Raw genomic sequence first — 8388 nt, 5'->3', positions numbered from 1 at the left:
CTTCGTAAGCGGTGCGATGATGGAGGTGAAATTTCGGACGAAGCGACGAAAATAGGAGGCCAAGCCGACAAAGCTTCGAAGTTCTTTGAGGGTAGAAGGCTTCGGAAACTCGGCAACAGCACGTAGTTTTTCCGGGTCAGGGAGAATGCCATCTTTGGAGACGACGTGGCCGAGGATGGTTAGCCGGCGAGCCCCAAAGTGACATTTCTTCAGGTTGAGTTGAAGGCGTGCGTTTGTAAGGCAGCGTAGAATTGTGCGTAAACGAGAGAGATGTGTAGCGAAATCGGGAGAGAACACGACGACGTCATCCAGATAGCACAGACATATCTTCCATTTCAGACCGCGTAAAATGCCGTCCATCATCCGTTCGAATGTTGCGGGGGCATTACAAAGTCCGAAAGGCATCACGGTAAATTCATACAGGCCATCCGGTGTGACGAACGCCGTCTTGGGACGATCACACTCCGCCATAGGGACCTGCCAATATCCCGATCGCAAGTCGAGGGAAGAAAAAAATTCGGCACCTTGAAAGCAATCGAGGGCGTCGTCTATTCGAGGAAGAGGATAGACGTCTTTGCAAGTAATCTTGTTGAGGCGTCGGTAGTCCACACAGAATCTAATAGAGCCATCTTTCTTTTTGACCAGTACAACAGGAGAGGACCAGGGGCTGCAAGAAGGCGTAATGACTCCGCGCTGAAGCATGTCGTCAACCTGCTCCGTAATGACACGACGTTCCGCAGGTGACACACGGTAGGGGCGCTGTCGCAAAGGAGCGTGAGGCCCAGTGTCAATCGTGTGAACAACCGCATTAGTTCGGCCTAGTGACGCTTGCGATAAGTCAAACTAAGTGCGGAACTCGTGTAGAAGGGCAAGAAGCTGCGTCCGTGCAGCCGGATCGAGGTCGCCGTCGATGGAACGGTGAAAAGATTCCGAGAGCATGGCGTCGGACGCAAGGTGAGGGGTCAGGGCGTTCAGCGGATGCTGAGTCTCAGGAACAGAGGGGTCAAGGGGTACGATAACAGCAGCGTCTACAGGCTGAACGTGGCCAAGCGTTTCATTTCGGCACAAAGTCAGAGGGCCTGAGTTGGGGTTGCAAACAAGTAGTCCGGTATTTTCCTGATGAAGCGCGAGGATGGCAAAAGGCAGTGACGTATTGTGGCGGCGACGAAACAAGTCAGATGGCGTGAACAGAACGGTGGCGTCGGAAAGGGCGGCACAGGAAACGGGAACAATGACGGCACTCTGAGGTGGCAGGTGACGACAAGCTTTCTATCCCCAGGACCGGCCACATGGGTGGAAGGCGTCTCAGGAAACACAGCGAGCTCTACCTGAGCACGAGCGCAGTCGATAACAGCGTGGTTACGGGACAAAAAATCCCACCCGAGGATCAGGTCATGGGAACACGAGGCCAGCACAAGGAACTCAACGCTGTAGATCACGTCTTGTATGAGCACCCTGGCCGTACATGCTGCAACGGGTTGAATATATTGTGCGCTCGCAGTACGGAGAGAAAATCCTGAAGGTGGCGTCGTCACTTTACGGATAGAACGGCAAAACGTATGGCTCATTACAGAAATAGCGGCGCCGGTGTCCACAAGCGCAAGAGTTCGTACACCGTCAACAAACACTTCAATAACATTGGCGGGGGACAAGCGAGGACTTAGACAGATTGACGACGGCGCAGCTCGTGCCTCAGAAGCTGCGGTAGTCAGTTTTCCGCCTCACCAGTATTGTACCGGCGACGCATACGCGAAAGAGAACGGCGGCGCGGTGAGCGGGACCGACGAGCAGCAAAAGGTTGGGCATCGGAAGTGGGCTGGTGATCACGGGCGTATGTTTCAGGCTCTCGTTCTGGCTGCGTGCGATAGGGAGGTCGGAAGGAGTAGTCTGGATATCTCGGCGTCCTCGTGGTCGCCGCGAAGAGTCGGCGACAGCGCAACATGACCCGGAATTCCGCAAGCATAGCAGATGGGGAGGTTGTCTGCAGTGCGCCAAGGATTTGCGTACTGTGGCTGCGCCCCGAAAAGCGCCGTCGCTGGTGGTCGAATTGGTGGTTGAGGGGTCAGTACTGGTTGAGGACGTGGCTTCATGACGGCATCCGCATACGTCAGAGGCGCGGCAACAGGAGTCGGAGGAGCAGCAGACGGCACCACAAATGATAGCGGCGCGGCGACACCAGTCGGCTGAAAGGCAGACGGCAAAGCCTCGGTGACCTGCTCCTGTATCACCTGTCGGATGTTTGGAGTCAGCCCAGGCGTAGGCACTTGCGTGGTCGGAAAAAATGAAAGCTGTCGAGCATCTTCCTCACGCACCAGCTCCATAATCCGTGACAGGAGCGCCATGTGGTCGCCGCCGATGGTCAACGCAGCGAGGGAATCGTCTGTTGACGTCTGCCGCCGAGCTAGGACGCGCTGCTTACGTAGTTCGTCAAAGCTCTGGCACAGGGTCACGAGTTCAGACACGGTACGTGGGTCCTTGGCCAGCAACATCTGAAAGGCGTCGTCATCTATGCCTTTCATGATGTGATTTATCCTGTCTTGCTCAATCATAGAAGGATTCACGCGCTTGCACAAGTCAATGACGTCTTCAATATAGCTCGTGAAGTTCTCGCCCTGCTGCTGCGCACGTCCGCGTAGACGCTGTTCAGCGCGAAGCTTGCGCACTGCGGGGCGACCGAACACTTCCGCGGAGCTCGTCTTGAAAGTCGTCCAATTGGCGAAGTCTGACTCAAGGTTACGAAACCAGAGGTTTGCGACGTTTGTTAGGTAGAACAGGACGCTGCGTAGTTTTGTAGCGTCGTCCCACTTGTTGTGCGCGCTCACCCTTTCAAATGACGTTAGCCAATCTTCTACGTCATGGTAATCGGTGCCGCTAAAGAAAGCGGGATCGCGCTGACGCAGCGCGCTTGACACGATGGCCGATGGAGCTTGGGTCGCGTCTTGCTGGGTGGCGTCATCAGGCATTGTCGGAGCAGTAGTGGGCAACGTCCGGCTTCGGAGTTCCAGGTTTGAAGAGGGTACCCAACACCTCCACCACTTTTATAAGGAGATTTACTGACGGCAAGCGGCAGGCGAAAAACCAGTACAGTCGCAAGAGAGCAACGGTCTCGGCGCCAAGAGCTCGTGATCTGCGCTCACGCCCTACATCTATGAGAGCGCCCCACTACTGCTTGCTCCCTATTCTTCTTCTTCACTATATATATATATATATATATATATATATAGGTTTTGCCTGCTATGCATATTATTTATGCAAATGATAGTTTTCTGTGCAGTGTTGGGGCTCGCTTTGATGTCCGGTTCCATCCTACCGCGATCCGCCAGTTGTTGGGGCGCCTGCTACTACAACCTCGACCGGCATCACCTCTAGGTAGCGTAGCGCTGCCGGCAGGCCGTAGGCGTCCGGTAGATCATGGCGACCAGGCAGGGCGAGACGATTTTAAGTGCGAAACTTGCACGGTTTATTTCATGTTGAAGGAATTGCAAAGAAGAGAATGAATGAAAATACATGGCGGGGCCGCTTAAATGGGCCCTCTAACAATGAGGCGGGGTTTCGCTCCAGTCACGTGACAGGCAAGTCCAGTTGGGGGGGTGCGGCAGCATCTCCCTCTCGCCTAGGTGACGTTTCCCTGGCTTGTCCCCGCTGGCGGCAACCCGAAGTTCCCGAAGAACGTCATTCGCGGAAGGTGGACAGCTACCCTAGGCGACGTTTCCCGGGCTTGCCTCCGCTGGCGGCAACCCGAGGCTCCTGAAGACGTTATTCGTGGAAGGCGGGCCTATTCGCCTCCCACGCACATGCACACAAAAGGATCAGCAACTCGGGCGTCCCAGTCCCCGCACCAGTACACAAAGGGATCAGACTACTGCGTTCCAGATGCTCCGGAAGAACGTTTCGTAGAAGGCGGGCTTAATCTCCTCCCCGCACCTGCACACAACAGGATCCGCCACTACTGCGTCCCGCCCGCGACAACCAAGCACGATGAGGAGACCTCTGGTTAATCCTTTTAAACGGGCTGTCGTACGTCAACCGTAACAGCAGTATTTACTAATAAGTGTGTTTGTTACTGCAAACACATGCGCTTATTCCGGTCGGGGGTTCTCACTTTTTCAATTAGTGCATTTAGAATATTTGTTATTTCTTCATTTACATACATATCGTGAATATATATGTCTATGTACCCTTTGATTCAATTACCTAGAAATACATTGGTCATTCTTCACGCCACGCAGTTAATAAACCTGGTTTATTTCACTCTAATATCGTTTTCTTCGATCATTGTCCCTGATAAATATCCACCAACAAGCGCGCGTAAAATGACACGATATCAATAATAAAATTTTCTTACGTAGCTTCATGTTGTAGATATACCAGTTACATTTAGAAGACAGTGGTAAAAACAGCAGTTCACCTGGCTAAAACTACATTTGGTACCAGCCGTCAAGAGTCACGGACGCACCAAAGCAACTAAAACATAAAAATGTCACAGTTTCGCCCTAAGGGCGAAGCAATGAATGCGATAGCAACACAGCAATGTCATACGAAGTAAGGTGAGCGGCTTTGGTAGCAATATGAATTTTAGTAAACATGAGCTGATTAAGTAAGCAGGTGTGCTGCGGCGTAAGTAGACCGACATGAAGAGAGAATCGATGACCACGAGAAGGCGCGTGTGAAACGGTGGTGTTGATGAGAAGCGCTTCCCGTGGGCAGCGCGTGCGAAGGGACACACCTGTAGCGCTGCACTGCCGATCCGGGCAGCATTGCATGTGTAGCGTGCGTTGGAAAATGTGGCCCGACTATTACTAACTGAATGAACAAGCGTGGTGTGAGCGCGCACAAACAAACATGAATAGATCACACTGAATGACTGCAGACAACGACTGTCAAAACGCTGGCAGCAAGCGCCTACTGCCGCAGCGGCGAAGTTACGTGCGGTCTATCGCTTCAACGGAAACTGAGCGGCGAATGCACGGCGCATAAAGGTCAGAGCCGTGGGGAGATAAGAGACGGTGCGGGCGGAGCGACGAGCGCGGTTGTTGGCAGAGGAGAAGTGCCCCCCCCCCCCCCCGCTCCCTCCGGCGCTGGCTTCCCGCTTCCTTGCTTGCACGTGGGAGATTGAGTGCGTTCGCTCTCCGTGATAGCGCGCGTCCCCGCACGCTTCCGCTCGGGCATACGGCGCGCGGCGAAGATCTTATCTATAGGGAACCTCACGGCGACGGCGACGGCAACGGCAGAAATCCGGTTGAAGTGTCCATATAATTGCTATCGCAATAAAACAATATGTACTGCACAGACGTTCTGCGAGAAAAACTGGGCGTCCGCCAGCGTCCGCGTGCTCGCTAGCAGACGACGCGCTTGACGACAGCAAAATTGAAGACGTCGCGTTGTATAATCCATGCCTCAAATATAGATGTTTGGCAAAATGGTGTAAACATAAATTTGCAGTTGAAATAAAGCACTATTTTAAGAGCTCACTATGCGCAATCGGCCTCGGCGTCCCGCAGCGAAAGTACGTTAAGTATGCCGCGGAGCGCGTCTCCGCCCCAATCCAGTTCGCTCGCAGCGCCCTCGCACTATTTTTCCACACGCGGAGCCTCAGCCGGAGAGCGCCGTTCGGCTGCAGTGCCTAGAATATACTTAATTATCCTAGGCACTGTAGTTCGGCCCACTCGACCATTGTCTAGTACACTCTAATGAGAAGACGCGTACGTGCTCTCCTCCCCATGCCCGCATTTGATCACGTGACCTCCAACTAACCCGAATATTGAGCGCGTGGTAAGATAACGTCCATCAAGCCGCCATCCTTTTCGGCTCAGTGTTACGGGCTTTTTCTCGCACCCACAGTGTATGGGTCGCTCACTCATGACTTTTGGACTTTATACAGAATATCACGGCGACGACGACAGCGAAAATTTGCCCGGAGTGTCGATACAATTACTGTCGCAATAAAAGGAGAAATAGAAAACAGGCGTCGAGCTCGCTTCTACCGTGGCTGCGGGCATAGCAATGTGCACCGGCTATAAACACGGCATGAGCACCAACGACAAAACCAACAGTGGGCGCCTCGCTTATCGGTACTTCGCCAGAACCCGTCTGACGCTGAAAAGGAAGCGTATTTTCCATCGTATAAGCACCAGCGGAAACATAACACCAGGCGCGCGGGGAGACAGCGCACGCGAAGGGACCAGCCATCTTGGATGGCCCAAGCTTGAACTTGGCGCAGATTAACTCCAAAATAAAGCACGTGACTCTCGTATGTATGGCAGAGGCAGGAAAAGTAGAAGTTGAGGACCCGTGTGTTCTAGCTGCTAGGCAAAAGAAGACTCCACGCCGCTATCAAGAAGGTTCCTCAGCTCACGTGTTTCCATCAGCGAGTGACATGTACCGCCAGAGGTTCTATGAAGTAATTGACACAGTGCTGTCTTCGTTGCACAACAGGTATCCACCTGATATGTGGCAGCTTAAGTCCCACATTGAGCAGCTTGCCACAGGGAAGTTCTACGGTGATAGCGTTCTACGGTGACGACCTTGAACCAGGACGCCTGATTTTGCACAGAGATATGCTGATTGACATTTTAAGCCAGCAAAGGTCGGCATCACTGCACACATTCGAGGACGTCGTACACATGTTTACGGGGGGAAAGGCAAACACCTGCGAAATCTTTTGCCGGAAATGGCCAAGCTAAAGAAAATTGCGTTGGCCATACCGGTCTCGTCGACCACATCCGAGAGGTCCTTTTCTTGCCTTTGGCGACTGGACAAGCCCATTTGAACGAGCTGGCAATTTTGCATGCCCACAAAGAACTCTCCAGCAAAATCAATCTGAATAAGTTTGCCGACGACTTCATTTCCAGATCAAGTGCCCGAACGAATACTTTTTCAATGATGGTGAAATCATCGCATCAGGTAACGAACTGATGTCTTTAATAGGAGAGAGAAAGGCACCAACTTACAAGTCAAAGCAAACCACCTGGCTTAAAAAACAACGAAAAAATTTATACAAAAGAACGAAAATGGGGTACATAACAGCACAAGCAGAGTGAGGCAATTTGGGTAGAAAAGACGCGTGGTTGCGCTTTTTGTAAAACTCCCCAGTCCATGCTGTGCATTTTCCTTAATAATTTTTATTCGTAATATGCTGCATTTGCCGCTGAATAACACAATCCACGCTGTTCCTATATTTGCTATCGAGTCCTTTCGCGCTTTTGAGATATCGCTGTCTTAATTATTTGTTAATACGTTTATTTATTTGGGCACGTGATGATTTTTACTCTATAATCCTGTATTCTGCCTCTGTAAAATCAACGAAACCAATGGCATAAGGCATGTTTTGACAAGTAATGAAACTATTGCGTTATGGAATCACATTATACTTATGCTAATAATTCGTCATAAGTTGTGTTCAGAAATTGTTATATATTGTTTAATTTTCATATATGTGATGTCTTATCTTCTCAATAACTGACCTTTCATCAGGAAAAGATTTCTTGATTGTATCTTTTGTATTAAAACATTTACAAGGTGTTAGATGGCTTTTTTTCATTATTGTGTATTTGTGCGACGTAATGCGCACGAAACAAATATAACTCCCTAACGTGTTTAACTTAATCCGCTTGTCGCATGGCTCATCCGAAAGATGCCACTTTTTTTGGTGGTACGAGGGGACTCGGGCTGTAAAACTGAATTGTCTCCTACTCTGAGATCTTGCAAACCTCGAAAGATTGTTCCCTGAAGTGACAAGCTTATATGAGTATCTGCAAGGCTTGTCACTTCAGTGAACAATCTTTCAAGGTTTGCAAGATCTCAGAGTAGGAGACAATTCAGTTTTACAGCCCGAGTCCCCTCGTACCACCAAGAGAGTGGCATCTCTCGGATGAGCCATGCGACAAGTGGATTGTCAATTATTGAGAAGACATAACATATATAAAAATTAAACAATATATAACAATTTCTGAACACAACTTATGATAAATTGTTAGCAGAAGTATAATGTGATTCCATAACACAATAGTTTCATGACTTGTCAAAGCATGCCTTATGCCACTGGTTTCGTTTATTTTCTGGAGGCAGAATAAAGGATTATAGAGTAAAAATCATCAGGTGCCCAAATAAATAAATACATTAACAAATAAATAAATAATATATATATACATATATATACATCGGTAGGGTTCGGAAAGCTGGTCAGTCCCCCCCCCCCGGAAAAATTAAAACTTTCCGCCTATGTACCTGAGTCACTGGGTAAACCGTAGTCGAATGGGTAGCACATCGGGCTGCTGGGCCGAGGTAACAGGGTGCGAAACCAACCATCGGACCAGCTTGGGTTACCGAGTATGTGGTAATGTGTACATATATGTGCCAATCGTAAACGAACCGCTTTGACGCCGACTG

Source organism: Dermacentor silvarum, chromosome 1 (genome assembly GCF_013339745.2).
Source record: "Dermacentor silvarum isolate Dsil-2018 chromosome 1, BIME_Dsil_1.4, whole genome shotgun sequence".
Taxonomy (NCBI): Eukaryota; Metazoa; Arthropoda; class Arachnida; order Ixodida; family Ixodidae; genus Dermacentor; species Dermacentor silvarum.
This window is presented reverse-complemented; position numbering follows the sequence as displayed.